Below are 20,348 nucleotides of genomic sequence, written 5' to 3' on the forward strand. Positions count from 1 at the left end.
GGAGTCCTGAACTCCCGCTCCGCTCTCTGACAATGGGGGACATGCCCCGTTCAGAGTTTCTGTGACGACCCCCATCACTCACCCTTTTCCCGGGGTCTTTTTCTTTTGCCCTCATTTCAGAGAGTCTTAAATTCATGAGACATCTCTGCCAGCTTCAGCTGCATGTATGGCAATAATGGGCACCAAGATTTTCCCTCAAATATGTCATACAAACTGTTCCATGAGCAATAACAATTCGATATTCACTTAAATAAGGTGCCTTGATGTTCTTCTTTTTCATATAGTTTTTTACAAACCATTTTAAGACAAATGATAATTACTGTGTACATGTTTTTGGGAGCAAAGCATCCCCATCACACCAATGAGGGGGAGAAACTTGGCTCTTGAGATGATGTTGCAATCATTTAAAACAAAATTGCATTTTAAATACTGTATTTCTTTCTTTCTGCCCTGAATAGTGTCAAAATAAGACTGCAATAAAGTACCACTACTAATATATCGGTATGACTGTAGTCTGTCATGTGCTTCCACTCATTATAATTAGTCATTATTGTACTCTGCATGTGCTTTTTCATGAAGACAGTCATGGTTTTAGATAAAAAGGGAACACCTCTGCCAAAGCAAATGTTTCCTGCACAGCTTATGATGTTGAAATAAAGTAGCATTGTTTATTCTAATAACTGGTCGGGCCACCCGCTGCAGCAGCAACATTCAAAATCAAGCATTTTCTACAGCATAACTAGCAATGAGTCTTTCACATCTATTTTGAGCATGAACGGCTTATTAAAGGTCAAAGCACGGCATTTCAATCAGAATCAAGCCTGGCCACTCCTAAACCTTCCGTTTTTTTTTTTTTTTAAAGCTATTCAGAAGTTGATTTGCTGATGTGTTTTTTGATTAATGTTGTGATTCAAAACACAAATGCATGGCAGCTTGAGGTCAGAAACTGATGGATAAACTTTCACCCTCAGGATTTTCTGGTAAAGAGCCGAAATCATGCACCCATCAATCATAGCCTGTCTTCCAGGTCCTGAAGTAGCAGGCAGCCCCAGACCATCACACCACCACCACCATGATTAATTGTTGGAATGATTTTTTTTTTTTTGCAATGCTGTTATATTTACACCAAATGCAACGAGACAACCCGAGCGTGGGAAGAGTTTGGTGAGGGCATGGAAGCCGACTTCCGGACGGTTTCGAGGAAATTCTGGTCCACCATCCGACGTCTCAGGAGGGGGAAGCAGTGCACCATTAACACTGTGTACAGTGGGGATGGGGCGCTGCTGACTTCGACTCGGGACGTTGTGAACCGGTGGGCAGAGTACTTCGAAGACCTCCTCAACTCCACAAACACGTCTTCCTTGGAGGAAGCAGAGCCTGGGGACTCTGAGGTGGGCTCTCCTATCTCTGTGGCTGAAGTCACCGATGTGGTTAAAAAGCTCCTCGGTGGCAAGGCCCCAGGGGTGGATGAGATCCGCCCGGAGTTCCTCAAGGCTCTGGATGTTGTGGGGCTGTCCTGGTTGACACGCCTCTGCAACATCGCGTGGTCAACAGTGAGAGTGCCTCTGGATTGGCAGACCGGGGTGGTAGTCCCTCTTTTTAAAAAGGGGGACCGGAGGGTGTGTTCCAACTACAGAGGGATCACACTCCTCAGCCTCCCTGGTAAGGTCTATTCAGGGGTGCTGGAGAGGAGGGTCCGTCAAGAAGTCGAGCCTCAGATTGAGGAGGAGCAGTGTGGTTTTCGTCCCGGCCGTGGAACAGTGGACCAGCGCTCCACCCTTAGCAGGGTCCTCGAGGGTATGTGGGAATTCACCCAACCAGTCTACATGTGTTTTGTGGACTTGGAGAAGGCGTTTGACCGTGTCCCTCGGGGAGTTCTGTGGGGGGTGCTTCGAGGGTATGGGGTACCGAACCCACTGATACGGGCTGTTCGGTCACTGTACCACCGATGTCAGAGTTTGGTTCGCATTGCCGGCAGTAAGTCGGAAGAGTTTCCAGTGGGGGTAGGACTACGCCAAGGCTGCCCTTTGTCGCCGATTCTGTTCATAACCTATATGGACAGAATTTCTAGGCGCAGCCGAAGCGTTGAGGGGGTCCGTTTTGGGGGCCTCAGTATTGCATCCCTGCTTTTTGCAGATGATGTGGTGCTGTTGGCTCCTTCAAACGGGGCTCTCCAACTCTCACTGGAGCGTTTCGCAGCCGAGTGTGAAGCGGTTGGGATGAAAATCAGCACCTCCAAATCTGAAACCATGGTCCTCAGTCGGAAAAGGGTGGAGTGCCCCCTCCGGGTCGGGGAGGAGATCTTGCCCCAAGTGGAGGAGTTCAAGTATCTTGGGGTCTTGTTCACGAGTGGGGGCAGGAGGGGGCGGGAGATCGACAGGCGGATCGGTGCAGCGTCTGCTGTGATGCGGACGCTGTATCGGTCTGTCGTGGTGAAGAAGGAGCTGAGCCAAAGGGCGAAGCTCTCAATTTACCGGTCGATCTACGTCCCAACCCTCATCTATGGTCACGAGTTATGGGTCGTGACCGAAAGAACGAGATCCCGGATGCAAGCGGCCGAAATGAGCTTTCTCCGCAGGGTGCCCGGGCTCTCCCTTAGAGATAAGGTGAGGAGCTCGGTCATCCGGGAGGGGCTCAGAGTCGAGCCGCTTCTCCTCCACATCGAGAGGAGCCAGATGAGGTGGCTTGGGCATCTGATTCGGATGCCTCCTGAGCGCCTCCCCGGTGAGGTGTTCCGGTCATGTCCCACCGGGAGGAGACCCCGAGGAAGACCCAGGACACGCTGGACAGACTATGTCACCCAGCTTGCCTGGGAACGACTCGGGATCCCCCGGGGAGAGCTGGAAGAAGTAGCTAGGTAGAGGGAAGTCTGTGCTTCCCTGCTAAAGCTGTTGCCCCCGCGACCCGGCCCCGGATAAGCGGTAGAAGATGGATGGATGGATGGTTTTCACGTCAGTACGTATTACACGATTAATTAACTGTTTACCTTTTCCTTTTGTCTTTTCTGTTTTTTAATGACACATATTTCAAATGCCACCGTTTATAATTCAGCGGAGGTAGTGATCCTTTATTTTCAATTCTTGTGCTGCGAGATCATCTGATTTCATTCTTAACATTTTATAATATTGCATGAGCATTTTAGCCAAATGGATCTGTTTACCTCACTACCACCTACTTTATAAACGTTTCAGCATCTGCATTTTCCACAAACATCAATTCACTAAACTACCAGTATTTCAAAACTATTTTTGATTGAATTGTAAAAAAATACAAGCATGGTCCAAGCCCTACTTATATCGCTTATACTGTATTATATAACAAGTATTATTAGTGTTAATAGCAATAATAATCATAATAATATTATTATTATTAATTATCATCATCATAATCAGGGTTCTGTCAGTGGTCATAATACACATTTATTGCGCTGCCTTGATTTTCATTATGACCTAGAAGACGAATGGAATTCATTTAAGGGAATACACAGAAGTTGGAAATACATCTACATCCATCTAGTCCCTTACATTTTTTTTAAATGTCCCTCATTTCAGTCTTATTGTATTCAGAAATGTATAAAAAATAATTGGGCATGAATTTTTTAGTCAAACTTTCCGAAAATACCAGAAACAGCATTTTTAATGAGCAATCTCTAATACCGTACAGACCATTAGAACAAAAAGGTGTGTGCATTATTTATGACTAATTTTCAGCTTGAATATATATTTTATTAAAAGCAATAACACATCAACAACATTTCACCTAGTGTTAAAAAAAAGCATTGCATGGAAAAGTGTTCTGAAGTAGCACATAGCGTCAAAAAGGGAATCTCATTACGGCAATAGTTCATTGTCATTGCCGCTTCTTTGCCAGCATAATAGCAGAGCGGAAATCCTCTTCCCTTGCTAAGTGTCAGGAGAGATGAAGTGCGCCTAATAATCTGACTACTCCTGAACAGCGAGACGTAATTGCCGCAAGCACCTGCAGTGAGACTGGCATCAGAGAGGAAGAGGGATATGCCATGAGACACCACAAGGTACCACACTGGAACATCTGTGACCAGGACTGCCGATGTGCACTTCTGTCTTTTGCTACTGCCGTTTGCCCCTTGGGATTATCCATGCGGGGGCAAAGACAACCGGATGCATTCCCAACTCCAATCTCCCAGCTGGACGTTTGACGGCTAAACACCGGCAAGCTGCCAGACTCAGCCTCCCAACTGGGCAGTTAGTCAGGACACACCCCCTTTCGGTCTCTGGCTGAAGCAGTGACACATACACAGTTCTCATTGCAATCGGTTGGGTGGTAGTGATTAGGGGCTGTTTTTTGGTGGGGGCAATAAATATGTGTTACTGACCAGAACTGCCAAACAGTTGGCAAGCTCCATCATTAGCGCTGGTTACCTGCCAATGCCCATATGCCAAAGTGCCGTAATTGTTGCCTCCGTCATATACATTCAGCGTGCCGGCCAGATGGACAAATCCCTGAGCAAAATGGCCAGTGTCTCCCACTGGGGCTCTGTGTCAACTAAGCTCTTCATTGACTGCCCACCCCCAACTAACACTGGAGCTATCCCAAAAAATGTAAACCCCAGTTTCAAACACGTTACTATTATTTGCTGCACACAACTCATTTCCAGCCACCATTTTGATATTGGATCGCTATTATTTACTACATCTGTTCATACTACTGCGGAATGTCCAAAGACTCATGTGGTTCATTCTGTTCAGGCTGGTAGGCGATTTAGAAATTGTACCATTTGGTTCACAAAATAAATCATAACTTTTTAGCCGATGATTTATTCCTTTTGTTTTTTCAGCACAAGCAATATATTTGCTTATCTATTACTTTGTGGTGGCTCCATAGTTAGGTTGGCAGTTTTTATTTTTGCTTGCATTTGTATGTATTATGCCCTGATTGAATATGCAGTGTTTAGTTCAACAGATAACTGATTGTTCTCCCAATGAGATACAAATTGTTGTTGCTTTTCTCCATTTACAGTGGTACCTCAACCTGCGAACGTCTCTTCATACGAAATTTTCAAGTTACGAAACGTCTCAACAGGAAAATATTGCCTCTTGTTATGAAAGAAATTTCAACATACGAAAGGTAAAAATAGAGCATGGCATGCTCGTCGCAGCTACGAGTTTCCTGGACGCAACAGACTTATAGCTGCTCTGCCACTGGCTATTATCGAGCATCATCCTGGCGTCCCATTGGCAAAGAGGTACTTCTACCGTATGTGTCTATATGTGTAGATAGATAAACATGTGTCTATGTGAATCACCTAGAAAAAGTGTTAACCAGTCGGGGGATGGCTCACTATGCTGATGCTGTGCTATGCTATGCCTTGGAAATTTTTGACGGATGGTTAAAAGGAACGGATTACCGTATTTTCACGACCATTCGGCACATCGTATGGTTGGGTGCAGTCTCATTAATGGCTGCTATTTCTGTATTTTACACATAGACAAAACACACTGTATTATTGGGCGCAGTTTTAAAGTGGTAAAACATACGCCAGCTTAAACATACGGCATGCATGCGCGCACGATAAAAACATGTTAGCTTGAAGCATACGGTAGCATGCCAAGACATACGGATACATGCTAAAACACGTTTTTAAAAAGGCAACGAAAGCAGAACTGAGTTCCGTTGTATTTTATTTTGCCATCGTGCAATGTACTCACGTTTTTCGATCAATCATCACCCAGAAATCCATCAAAGTCCTCATCCTCTGTGTCAGAATTGAACAATTGTGCAAGTACGTAATCCATCAAAAACGCCGTGTCCCCTCTGGTTGTCAGAGTCACTCTCATTGCCATGTGGCTCCACAGAAATGATGCCGGCTTTGCTAAAAACTCAAACAACAGTGCAAGCAGACACGTTCGTCCAAGCAGCCACAATCCATTTGCAAATTGTGGCGTAACTCGCCCAGTGCTGCCTCTCACGCTTTGAAGTTGTGTTTGCCATCGATCATCCATTGTTCCCATGCCGTTCGCAACTTTACTTTGAACGCCCGGTTGATGCCGATGTCCAGCGAGCGGTTAGAGTTCTTTAGTCAAGCCTCCGGAAATAACGGCAAGCTCAGAGTTCATTTGCTTGACTTGGTTTTTCACCGCTGCTGTGAGATGGGCACACATGCCAAAAGCATAACCGATGGCTTGAAGTTTGAACTGAGCTTTGTAGGCGTGTCTCTTTGTAGAATTTATTTTCGGGGGTTCTTAGAAACCAAAACCGAAGTTGTTTTGCAACAATGCACATAGCCACACTCTATACAGGTGTTGGTACCTGCTTGGGGCGTCCCTTTAGCGTCCACTTACACGCCCACCCTTCACTCATTGGCGGACCTCTCCCCCGCATGCCTGTCCTCTCTCACGTCTGTCTTCTCTCTCTCTCTCTCTCTCTCTCTCCATATATGTATTAGGGATGTGAATCTCAGCACTGAGGACGATTCGATACACATCTCGATGCACTACCAGCGATGCGATACTTAAACGATACATGGAATTTTCTGGCGACACGATGCGATACGTTTCACCATCTTCACGATGTGATACGATGCGATACACATTTAGTTCAAATCAATGCGATCCGATACGATACAGTGCAATTTGTTGTGATATTGTGCAATTGAACATGATGCAAATACGCAAAGAAAAAAAGTTTAAAAAAAGATAGAATTCAGTATGGTATTGCAAAAGGTATACCACTTTATTCCTTATAAACAGTAGAACGTGTAAAACAACTTATTTAAGCCCTTTCACAATTGGGTTTTGTGCAAAGAAAATGTAAACAATTTGGCACCTGAGACTCACAGCTGTTGCTGTAGTGTAAACACAAACAGACTACTCACTGAGTGTTTTATATGAAATATCCATCTCCATCGGACAGAAAAAAAATACAATTGAAACAATGTGGCAGTCACAGCCTCAAAGCTGCTGCGTGTATTGTAGCGTACACAAACCACTCTCACTGAGTGTCAAAATGAAATGTCCAAAAGAGTCATCCATATATAGTTTTTAATTGCGCGGTCACAGTGAGCTGCAAGGGGACCCCCAAAATAAGAGGCGATTTTTTTCCTGATACTGACCTGGTTTGCCAAGTGTTTCTCCGGTTTCCAACGAGGAACTGGACGGGGAGGTGGGGGAGGGGCGGAAAACTTGTCGGTGATGTGGTGCAATCGTTTTAAGTGGTCTGCATATTTGTGGTGCTGCCGTTGTATGGCTTCGTAGTGCGACATTCTTTGCAAATTACGGAGCTTTTATCAATCTATCCGTCTTTCTTTTCGAAGCCGTAGTATTTCCAAACATAAGATCTGAATGTTGCGGAAGCATTAAATACAGTAGTTTCGTCGCTGCTGCTTGCGCGAACTTCCATAGTGTTTCGCTAGTTGTGTACTGCACTGTCTGTGACTCACGGCTTCCATCCGTATTCATCACAAAATAATGATGGTGCATTCATTGCGCCTAGGAAAGGGCAGATAGGTGACGTTTAACATGAACTAAACGGCGCTTGAATCGGATTTTACCGATACGCACCAATGCATCGTGATGAATCTAGATTTCATCCGTCAATCGCGTCATACCCAGAGAATGAGCCGATGCACTCGTGTCGCGCACATGCGCATCGATCCATCGATTAATATCGATTCTTTTCCACACCCTTAATATGTATATATACACGCCCACCCTTCACTGATTGGCCGACTTCTTTGCCGCATGCCTGTCCACAGTCACTTCCGCCTTTTCTATATATAAATAGCATGTCGGCTGTCAGTCAGGTTTTGGAACTCGGCGCATACACAAGATGCTCTGCATCATAAGGCGTCCTGTCCATTTTGGAGAAAATTTAAGACTTTTAATGGCGCCTTATAGTCGTGAAAATCCGGTAGTCTCAAAGGGCTTCAAAGCTCATAGTTGACAAATATTAACCGCTTCCCTTGATCTTGAACCCACCGGAGGGCAAGAAAAAACAAGAAACTAAAAACATTAGGGGGGGATTGGAACCCTTGAGAAGGGGTGGGAGATGGGGGAGTCCCTCTGCCAGGATGCCCAGGCTGCAATGGATGGAACATTTAACACATCATGAAGTCCTATACAATACAATGTTAGTTAAAAATAGTGTGGAAGGCCATGCGTTCAAAGAGCCCCTCTCTTTGAGAGCTATGAGACAAGGAAATGTACATCTAGAATAATCAAACGCTTGGTACAAAATTCGTGAGCAAGGCTAAATAATTTGACATCGAGTAGCCGGCATGTCAGTCCTTTTCAGATGTTGATAATGCGGAACAGGTGCGGCACTAGAGGGAAAGTTCTCCCCTCCCCCCGGAACTGATACACACACAAAAAAAAAACACAACAACAACAACAACAGAACCATGACACACAGGTGGGGCATTCCAGACTAGTGGAGCCCGAACACAAAATACTCTCGAACCTGCTGACTTCTTTTTGAGATCACGAAAAAACAAGCTTGTCTGAACAAAGGTTTTCGGATGTAACATATAGTACCACCAAATCAACAAGATAAAACAGTGTTCAGTCATGTCATATTTAATAAATGGCAAAACTTTGAAATCACATCGTAAGTGGACAAGGAACCAATGGAATTTGGCTAGCATCGGGATACAATGATCAAATTAGTCGTCCTCGTCAGGAGTCTAGCTATCGCATTTTGTACTAAGTACAGACTTTTAATAATAGACGTGGGAACACCAGAGGATAATAGTCGAGGTGGGATGTAAAAACCATGACTCATGATATACATATCAACATATATACAGTATATACTGTATATATAAAACGTTTCTCCATATAATTGTAAGATACTCCAAGAGTTGAGGTTCCATCGTATTCAGTCAGAAATGAGGGGGTTGACTGACAGAGGAAATTGGTCCTGTTCAAGGGATTATCCGACCTCATGAGGCCAAAAGTTCCATGCAGAGCCACAAAGGGAGGAGGTTAAACAATGCAGCAGGCGCACCCCATGACCAGACTATGTAAAGCCTGAACAAACTCTGTATAATTGCCCTACAATACCACAATTAGCACGGGTGCATTGGTATTTAGTGGGTAAAGAAGGATCTGTCATTTACGCTCCCTACATTTGCATCTCATGAATTCACCTTCATAGAAATGTATTATCTATTTAATTTTTCCCTATTGTCATACCACTACATTTATAGATAAATGCAGATAAATGCAAAATACTCTTTTAAATATGCAACGGTATTATAATCAGAATCCCCAAATGCCACAAAGTAATTTAGGTTTGTCTGGGACCTTGTCTGCCTCCTCATGGTTTGACACCTAAAATTTGAAGCAATGTGCTGATATTTTCATGAGCAACCCTTTTCACATGTAACATGGCGAGAAGAAAAAAAAAACTATCAATCAATATGTTTAGTTCGCGTCCTCACAATCACTCCGAGTGGCCTTTTGTGAAATTGTTCATTCCAATCAGCGATGGAGCGAGCAAATACTGAAGTGTAACAGTGAAGAAGCCTACATCATATTGATTGGTGGTGAAAAAAGATGAGTTATTTGTCACCCTGCGAATTTGAAGAAAACTTTTGAGCTTGATTGCTTTCCTCAGGCGGACGGCAAACTTCAAAGGGCATAACATACTCCAGGGAAAATCAATGGCAAATGGCAGTCACTGTTTAATGAATGATCTTACCAAGACTCACGCTGAGAGATTTGGCCATCACTCATGTGTTAGATTATCATGTTTAAACTCTCAAAAATGTGTTTTCATTCACAGCCTAAGCTGTGTGAGTTACACAAAGTTTGCCCGCACTTTGTCCCCCTGCAAATGGCCAATTTTCTCATCTCACAACTTAAAAAGCAGATGGACAGCCTTAATCTGTTGCCTTGAAGAGGACACATTGGGAGCAGCTCCTGTCCATAAAATCAAAAATGTTGTAACTTTGGTTCTAATAGTTTCAGACTATGGATTATCCATCCATCCATTCATATTCTGATGTGCCTATCCCAGCTGTCTTTGGGCAATACACATTGAACTGGTTGCCTACCAATCGCAGGGCAGACAGAGACAAACAACTATCCGTGCTCACACTCACACCTTGGGACAATTTAAAGTGTTCCATTAGCCTACCATGCATGTTTTTTGAATGCTGGAGGAAACCAGAGTACCTGAAGAAAACCCACGCAGGCAAGGGGAGAACATGCAAACTACACACAGAAAGGCTGGAACTGGAATTGAACCTTGCACCTCTGCACTATGAGGCGGATGCGCTAACCAGTCGACCACCGGGCCGAGACTATGATTAGATCATGCAAATACATGTGACATCAGGGTTTTTGCACATTATGCAAGCATAATGAAACGGTGGCACCTGATTTGTGGAGGATGGGGTTGGGTTTGCCAGTCACTACTCCCGTGAAAGAGTTTTTATAATCGTTTAATGAGGAAAAGGCTTTGTCCATAAATGACAAAACATCGGGGCGAGTGTTGTGATATTTTTAGAGGGTGGTTCTTTCCCTCATGTTGTGTAGGGTATTAAGTGTTTTGAAAATGTATTGAGATGTTTATTGACTGCCACTTAAGTCATACAATTCAACTATATATTTAGGAAGAGTATGCATTCAAAGTCACACGAACGTTTTGAGTTCTAAACCAGTGACATGCCACTTTGTTGAGGCAACTGAAAATAGCTTGAGACCGCAGCATACCTCAGTTTAGTCAACGTCACAACTTTGTGTTTGTGTGAAGCTTTTTCCTCTCCTTCTTTCTGCTTATTTAGCAACATCAATTCCGAAAGGAGAAACTTCAGATGTGCAAGTGTGCCACAGTAAACATTCAACATATGTGAATAAAGTTAAGACCGAGGGCTATACGGTATTTTCACAGTCTAGTGCAAGTAGCAGTCTAATTGTACACATGGGAGTGTCACGTGAGGAGTGGAATTAGGACGCAGGACGGAAGTTGAAAAGTAAAAGTCTTTATCTATGAAAATACCAAGTAACTACAGAGAGGGCTGGATTCAGAAGACGCAGACAGACCTGACAGTCTGGTCAGAAGGTCGACGTACTGACAACTTGTCACTGAGTAATCCAAGTTTAGATATTGTGAGACATCAAGCCTACATGACAAAATCAAGATACAAAGCATAAAAGAGCCACAGCAACACGGCCGCTGCCTACGAAACTAAAGCGCTGAGTGGTTTTTTTTGTATTTTGAACTGTTCACTATCTAGCGCACAACTTTAGTTTGTCACAAAAAAAGTTTAGTTCAGTGAACACACATGGATCAACTTGTGGGTTTTTTTTATTTGTGTTTCGTGGCTTTTTTGGTGTGATTCCTTGTACTTTCTGTGGACCACATTCCACCTTCACCATTATTATTTATAATGAAAATAGTCTGTGTAAATTTGCAAATTAAAATATGTAAAAATGACCTGCAGTTAATAAAAAAGGTTGAATCACAAATTAAGAATGAGTCAGCTTTCATCACGCCATTGTCATGATTCGGTTTGGGACCAACAGGTGGCACTGTAGGGCTCCCTCTGCAGCTGCACACCTGTTGGTCATTAGGTAATTAGTGTATAAAAGGACTCCTGCCCAAACACTCATTGTCGGGTCGTTGTTTGCTCTTTGCTACTGTCATGTTCGTTTGTTTCGGTCATGTTTTGGTTCTGTTTTAGCTTCATTTGCTATTTTTGTTTGCTACTTTGGACTATGATTGTTTTGGATTCAGTTTTCTTTGTTTTATTAAATATAATTCGTCAAGTTCACCCTGCTCCTCCCTCCTGCCTGCTTTTTGGGGTCCACCACCACCTTGCTACGTGACAGCGATCGTCTATTTTATATTTGAGGTCGACTAATTGTGTTCTAACTCATTTATTACATACACACATACTATAGAGCAGAGGTGCCCAAACCTTTTTGACCGAAGATCTACTTTTCTATCAAATAACCTCCCGGGATCGACCCGTTACCGCGCATGCGCGCACACGCATTCACGCACGCACGTACACACGCATGCCATGATGAGCAGCAGCCTGACGCTGAGGCGTGAGATGCACTTTTGCAGCCTGTTAACGATCGCCGCTCACGCGTAGCATTTTAAAACGCTTCCTCTCGCCCCACCAGATTCCCATTCTTTGCCCGTCCCCTCGGTGAATTGTACAAAACAAACTCTGAACGAGAATAATGATAACGATAAAAGATTCACGCAACAACTCTGAGCACAAGCTACAAGTGCAGACTACGGAGCGCTAACAACTTTAGGTGACACAGTCACACGTCACCGTAGATTAAAGATGACCGGCTTTAGTTTAGTTTCTTTTTTAAATAATTTTTGTGAAAGTGAGACTGATGACTAAGTGAATGATTAAGGTGCTGTGTGTATTAAGACAAAAAAAAAATGACTAACATGCACAGAGTCACAAATATCCATTTTTTTTCTTCTACACCCATCGAATCGATCTGGGACCAGTCCCTGATCTACTGGTCGATCACGTTCGACATAATGGGCACCCCTGCAGATATAGAGCAGTGGTCCTCAAAGTTGTTCCTGTGAGGGCCACATAACTTTTGACTTCTCTGATAGGGGGCCAGGATCAGTTTGTAACAGAAAAAACTGTGACTGCAGGAGTACCGGTACCTAAAGATAATTTTTTTTCCAGAAACCCACACAAAAACAAATCACCTTTTCTGGACTCGTCACAGAACAAGTCAGGAAATAAATAATATTATTAATAAAATAAATAATAACAAAATATGGCGGCCCGGTAGTCCAGTGGTTAGCACGTCGGCTTCACAGTGCGGTGTTCAATTCCAGCTCCGGCCTCCCTGTGTGGGGTTTGCATGTTCTCCCCGGGCCTGCGTGGGTTTTCTCCGGGTACTCCGGTTTCCTCCCACATTCCAAAGACATGCATGGCAGGCTGAGTGAACACTCTAAATTGTCCCTCGGTATGAGTGTGGGCATGGATGGTTGTTCGTCTCTGTGTGCCCTGCGATTGGCTGGTATCCCCCGCCTACTACCCGAAGACAGCTGGGATGGGCTCCAGCACCTCCCGCGACCCTAGTGAGGATAAAGCGGTTCGGAAAATGAATGAATGAATAATAACAAAATAACCCTCCCTGGAAATAAAGGCCAGGAAACAAATTACACTATTTATGGAATAAAAAATAATCAACTTTGATGAAGTTTATGCATGACACAACAACCTTCACGACAAAAACCCACGTCAATACTTTGCACCACGGTGCTTGTTGGATTTGCAGCGGGGCGGTGAAACCCCGTTCTTCCACATCCCGATTCATGCGTCCTATTAGACCCCGAGGCGTGCCCACCACTAACAAGCCGTTGTGATGCCAGCTTTAACCAGTCCAGGTCTAACTCTTCCATAGATTGGTGCACTTTGCCGAAAATATCCTCCCCCGTCGGAGTCCCTTTGAGATTTTGGAGAGCTGCCACTTCCTCGCTCAAGTTTGCACTCCCCGAAAACAAAAGTAGCAGTTGCCCTGTGTCCTGCATGTCCGTGCTCTCATCCAGTGCTAATGAAAAAAAAAAATTGTCTTCTGCTGCAGCTGGGCATATACGTTATCCGTCATTTCTTCGATATGTCTGATGATTGTACTCACTGATAGATTCATGGTGTTAAAGACGTCTTTCTTCTTGGGACACACCTCCTCCGCGACAACATTCATGGACAAACTTTCCATCAGTAAAAGGTTTCCCGCTGCTTGCTATCAGTTGAGCAACCCAAAAGCTATCAAAGAATGGAACAAATGTCTCTATGTGTTTATGAAATAATTACTAATAAAAATAGTTCAGAACTAAGAAACATTTTATTGCAAAGGACCAACTTTCTCGTCAAATACAAATACACATAGATGAAAAATCAATCAAACTACTCTGGTATTGTTGTGCGGACCAAATGTGGAGGCGGGCCGGACATGGCCCGCGGGCCGTAGTATGGATACCCCTGTTCTAGAGTGTGACGACTGCAATGCTTTTGAAATATCTATATGATATTGTTTGTAAAGCGGCCATGTGGCTCTCTCCCCTCTAACCTCTCCCACTCTATGGGATTGATGTGGCCAGTGATCGACGAGGCACCGTAACAGGTAGACTCCCCAGGTGCATGGCCCGCCTACCAACTAACTAAGCTATTGCACACTGGCCCATCAAAGCTGAGCTTAATTAACCAAGGAAGTGATCCACGACTGGCCAATAATGATCCAGCATGTGACAATTTGAAGTCTCTTTTCATGTTATTTGGTGGTCGTGGGGTGTTGTGAATTATGGATTTTAACCATCTGGCCATGAAGGGTGGGTGGTGAGAAGCAAATGATATGCTTGACGGACAACATTAACAAAGACGTTGTGCGAGAGAGGGGCGTGTCTGATATCGCAAGCTGAATTACAGCAGCGTGACAGCGCTATTGTGTTCTGTGATCGGTTGCTTATTCACAGCTGAGACTGGCCAAATTGTTCTTTTATATTCTTTTATTCTCTTTTATTGAAGCCAGAGGGGTTTGGGAAATGATTAACAGACAACACAACAATATGCACCTATTGTGGGCCAGTGTCTCTTCATTTAGTCCCCATTCATTTATTGTCACTGCTGTCTCTGTGATACAAATAGCACTGGATTGCTTGGTTAACTGTGCCTTCACTGGACAGGTTCCAGTAAATTACTTAGAATAACAGTGAGTGCAGTATCCATGTCCATTTGTACTATTTGCTTTACATTGCAACCAAATACTGTCAGGTTTCAGCATGTATGTTTTGCAGTCAGCAAAATTTATTTGTCAAACTTCATTTTTTCCCCAACTTGCCACCTTCTTTAACTCTTTCATGCACCCTGTAACCTCATAAAATGATAAGCTGTCCACCGTAGTAACCACTGTCCCTGTAAGGGTTAATTTGGTTAATTTTAAATAGTAAGCACCAGCTTCATGAACCATAGAATTTGTCCCTGTGCTAAATGTTTACTACTTTCCTTTTCCTGTAATGCCTTTCTGTTATTCTTCCTCCATATGGTGTACATTTAGCTGTGCACCTCCTCCGGCCCTTAGGGGACAAGAGCAAAAGAAACCAAGGCCATCTTAACAAAACCCCTCAAAGGGCTCCAGTCCCTCTCTATAAACCAAAATAAATGAGCTTTTCAGAGCAATTAGGAGAGGGACGTGAGTGTCTCTTACCCGGACACACTTCCACTACACCTGCTTGTGGCGGCACCAATACTGTTACACCGCACTGAAACTATTAGCACAGCCAAGCCACTGGCAAGTATACTAATTGTATGTCAGGAAATGATAGTGGTTCTCATGGTGATGTCATCATTTAAAAGGTTGATCAGAGACAGACGTTAATGAATGCATATCTTTTGGCCTGAAAGGAAACACACATGCATCTTTTGATAAATGTTTTCAGATGTTGCCATTGGATGTTTGTGCCGCTACATATCAAACACTGCTCTCTAATGACATACCGGTACTTCAGTTTTAAATAGCTCATCTGAAGAGGGACACGTAAAGTAGACCCTCAGGTACTGCCGAAAAAATAAATAAATTCAAAGGCATCACATTCAGGAGATTCATTGTGGTCGAGTTCAGACAAAAGGCAAGTGGACCGAAGCAAAGTAGTAATATAAATGTTCACATTACTCTTACTTCAAATGAAACTGAAATTTTACATAACACAAAATATTTTTTTATATACAGTATAATATAATATATATATTTTAGAGCTGTCAAACGATTAAAATATTTAATCTAATTAAAAATGCAACTGCCATAATTAACTCAAATGAACTAAGAAATTAATGGTGATTACTCACACATTTTTATCGTTTATGAATTTCCTTTTACATTTTTTGTCCTATTTTGTCCCCATTTTAATGCTCTCATCAACATGGAATCATGAATCAGTTTTCTATGTGCCAAATGCAAATATTTACTGAAATAACAATTTCGATTTTCAACTTTACGTGAACAATTTTTCACTTGGTGCAGTTATTCACACATAATCTCTCACACAATATTACTGTCCATCAATAACGGTGAGAAAAATATTTTGTCACACAACAGCTGCTTTAACATCTTTTTTTATGAAATCAAAACAGAGCAATATAACATTATAAAGTGCACATCTAAGGTACACCAGTACTCGGCCTATAGTGGATTTAAACCATGGTTGCATACTTCGTTTTTCTCAAGTTTGCTTTCAACACAGCAGTCTGTTTCTGTATGTTTGTTGAAGAATAACGAGACACCGGACACCAGTGTTCATTATGTGCCGCTGTATTCGAAACTGCCGGCCGTACAAACAAGCACACGCACTTCCCCGTGCTGCAGGGGCAAAGCATTCTGGAAGGGGGGAGGTGGTTCACTCCCCCTAACACAGTCAGGCTATGTTGATTGTGTTGGTCCTTCTTGCGCGGAAGTCTCTACGGTTTTGTGTAGACCTCATTTCGAATGACTACACTTGGTTCGATGACAACACTGGAGACGTTTTACTTTCGCTAGGTCGCTACCACCGTAGCGCACTGTAGCTGTCAGACGAACACAGAGAAGCTCCACTCGCTCTATTTATATGGACACAGACCACTGTAACATTCCACACAAAATAGTTCCAAACAAGTAACAACCGCGTCAGTGGCATACATCGTATACCTGATGATACAGAGAGAGAGAGAAGAACAGATAACTTTGGTCTTATCAGTGGAGCAATATGGCAACTATTTAAAAGTAAACTTTCCATTCATAAACTCTAAGTATCCCTTTTCGGTGTCTCGCGCTGCCGTGGCTGGCAAAACAGACATGGGCGTGGACTTCTGCAGCGCGCTTGTTGGTTTGTTTATTAATTTATTTATTTTTACATTAGTTTTAAAAGATGTGTAACTATTCTTTAACATCAGAAAAAAAAACAATCGGAGCACAAAAACACACTTCACAAATACATGCATGCACACACACACACACACACACTGGAGTGTCCAGCACTTAGGCCAGGGGTGTCCAAACTTTTTGCCAAGGGGGCCAGATTTTATGTGGTAAAATGTCGGGGGGCCGACCTTGGCTGACATTCTTTACATTGAACAACAATATTGTTCAACAAATTTTAGTAAGCCAGTCTGTTTCACATTTCCATTTTTATTTTAATTTCAACAATCTTAAGAATTTCTTTTGGTTCATTTGAAACAGGAATTTGAAATATGACATATCAGTCAATATAAACACGGAGTGATGTCTTGTTAACTCGTGAGTGATGCCCTCTAGTGTCTAAATGCTATTACTCATTTAGTGAATGCTATTACTCATTTAGCCACTAGAGGGAAGCAGTACTCTATGAAACATCACTCACCAGTCGACGAGACCTCAGTCAATGCAACACGTGTTCCATTGCGCCCAACCTGCGGGCCAGACGGCACTGACTTTATGACAGGGGCCGAGGGCCGGATGAAATTCGACCGCGGGCCGGATTTGGCCCGCGGGCCGGACTTTGGACATGCCTGACTTAGGCTATAGTTTAATATACAAGTCTAAACTAGCTCAATACTGTTTTTGTGACATAACGTCAACTAAGTCCTTCAGCGGACTTAGTGCGGCCGATGCCCACACTCGGAATGACAGTTGATTCATTTCTGAAAACAAAAAAAACGTTTAATCTTGATGAGTCATTGAAAGATGGCAGACATTTCTCACTCGCGCTTCCAACCCTGAGGCTGGATTTGGGAAAAAGAGCGTGTCATAGCAGCCACAACATCGATCTCAAAAGTACATAAAGATGTGATTTCTTTTTTCTCACAGCGTTGCCAGCTCATTTAGAATGCGTGAGGATTTAGTTAATAGTGTTTCTCACACGTATGATGGCTTGATTGGATAAGTGGCCATTGTGATGGCCAAATTTATTTTAATACTGTAGTCCTTCATTACAAAAGTTTTCAAAAATTTTCACATACCCACAGTTGACAAATATTAACATCTCCTGATCTGAACCCCAGGGAGGGTGAGGAAAAACTTATTGGGAAAAATGAAAAACCTTGAAGTGGTGGCAGATGGGGGAGTCCCCCTCATAGGATGCCTAGGCTACAATGGATGCCAAGTGGGTAACATTTAAAACATATTGGAGTGCTGTACAATGTTAGTTAAATTAGTGTGTGACAATCCATTTAAGAAGATGAAAGGCTGCAGGTAGACACCTTCGGAGAAATGGGTTCTCCTCAAAATCTGGTTGGCCAATGAGGAAATCTTTCATAGAAGCACATCCGAGTGGTGGCCCAGCTCTGATCTTGTCCAACTGGTGTGTAGTGTCAAAATATTACATCACTTTACCTCAAAATCACTTCTTTGGATTCCCAATGATCAGTAAATGGATGAGGGGCATCTTGCCCAAGAGGCCGCCTTTCCCTGCTCTCCCCCTTTTATTAATACAGCACCACCAGCACGACCACCAACAATAATAATGTAATGAAAACAACAACAAACAAAAGAAGTGACTATTTTTTCACTGAGATATTCATCACCAAGCTCTTGTGATCAGGAGGTAATGTTTTATGTTTCATGATGTGTCTGTGGTTTATTTCATCTTATACTTGAGAAACACTTAACCGTTTGTCATTTATCATTAGAATTTATAGAGTCTTTTATTTTGTTTGTTTGTTAATTACATACTCGTATTAGGATAAATCCTTGCCTTTTTTTTTACTTAAAATATTACCCCTTTACTGTAGTTTATAAAGGGTTCATGATGGTGACAGTTTGGGCTCTGGCATAAATAATTTGAAATACAACCACAGTCAAGGATGGAGTGTGGATGTACTTTGAGGTCCCATACTTGCTCCAATCAATTATTGAGACATGAAGAGAAAAGACGACATAGTCAATGCCTGCACTTAAGGACGATTTTCATCCATCTACTAGACCTCCATCCATCTTGGACCATCTTCACAATTGGAAGGCACCCGAAATTAAGACGGCACACTGAACAAGTATTTGTGGCTAATGAAGTACATTTTGAGAAAATTCACTACGAAGTGGCCATCTGCTATCTCTTAGTTAGAAATCTGCACAAGTGCAAAGTATTCTAGTCCAATGGGAGTATGTTTAGACAGAGGATGGGGCCTAAATTAAAAGTTAAAACCAAATCAAAGTGAAATCAAGGATATCATACCATATAGTATGTACTGTAATTAGGCTCCAATCATCACTAACATACTGTCATGTAAAACGCAATAGCCGATTGGTTAGCATGTCTGTCTCATAGTGTTGAGCTTCTGGGTTGATGACATACCTTGCACCACGACTTCCTCCTCCATGTCATTCTGGAGATACCGCCACAAAAGTGTTGGGGAGGAACATAGGTGCCCATCAGCTAGTAGTTTAGCCGCATGTTCGTTACGCGTGTTACTTTCTGTTTACTGTTTCGTCTTTAATTTATTGGCAGATTGTGTTGACTTCAATTTGCTAACCAAAGTGAGAAGGAAAAGCTGGACTCTCATTGGCTGCATTTCCGCCCCGCTGATGAAGTAAATATATGTTCACAGCTCACAGCTAGCTATATAATATCACTTTCTCAATCATATACTCCTCTGACCTTCTTAATCGATGGGGTTAGGGATTGGCTGTTAAAAAAACAAACAAAAAACAAACAAAAAAAACTGAGTCTTTCTCTGTGCGGCCCGGTACCAAATGGGCTGTTGCCCGACAATTGTCCACAAATCAGTGGTTGGGGACCACTGCGTCAAGCTAGCTCACATACACTTACATACATTTATTATCAATGCTGCAAAAAGACAACACTGCACTTTTGGGGTAAGTAGGTTTTTCTGTGGGTTTATTAGGGGGTCTGAGAATTATATACAGTCCTGTATAACAGCTACAATTAATGTCTAAATAACATAATTTAGTATATTCTTGGGAAAGTTAATCTACTTTCACAAGCGGCATCATGAAAACTTTTTTTAAAAAGTATATTTTAGTATTACCTCCAAATAGATGCAAACACAAATTATAATTATAATTATGTAAGTATTATACTCTTAATCTCCTAAAACAACAGTGCTTTTATATTTATGTATTCATACATAGCTCATATATTTATTCTTACCAAACCTTGACTGATTACACTTCATTGGAAGGGGCAGGCCTTTAATTAGCTGCGTGTCTCTGAGGAACCATTTCTAAGGGAGATCTTGCCCCTCTTTATTAGCCTGTTTTAATATTGACTCAGGTCTACCAAACACAAAGTGACGCAGGTGAACATGAATACAATACAATACAATACAATACATGCTGATTTCTATAGCGCTTGAATGAAACGTACCATCGGAAAATATCATCGTTGCACACCATTTAATGCATTGTATTACT

Source organism: Hippocampus zosterae, chromosome 16, assembly GCF_025434085.1.
Source record: "Hippocampus zosterae strain Florida chromosome 16, ASM2543408v3, whole genome shotgun sequence".
In the NCBI taxonomy this organism is placed as follows: Eukaryota; Metazoa; Chordata; class Actinopteri; order Syngnathiformes; family Syngnathidae; genus Hippocampus; species Hippocampus zosterae.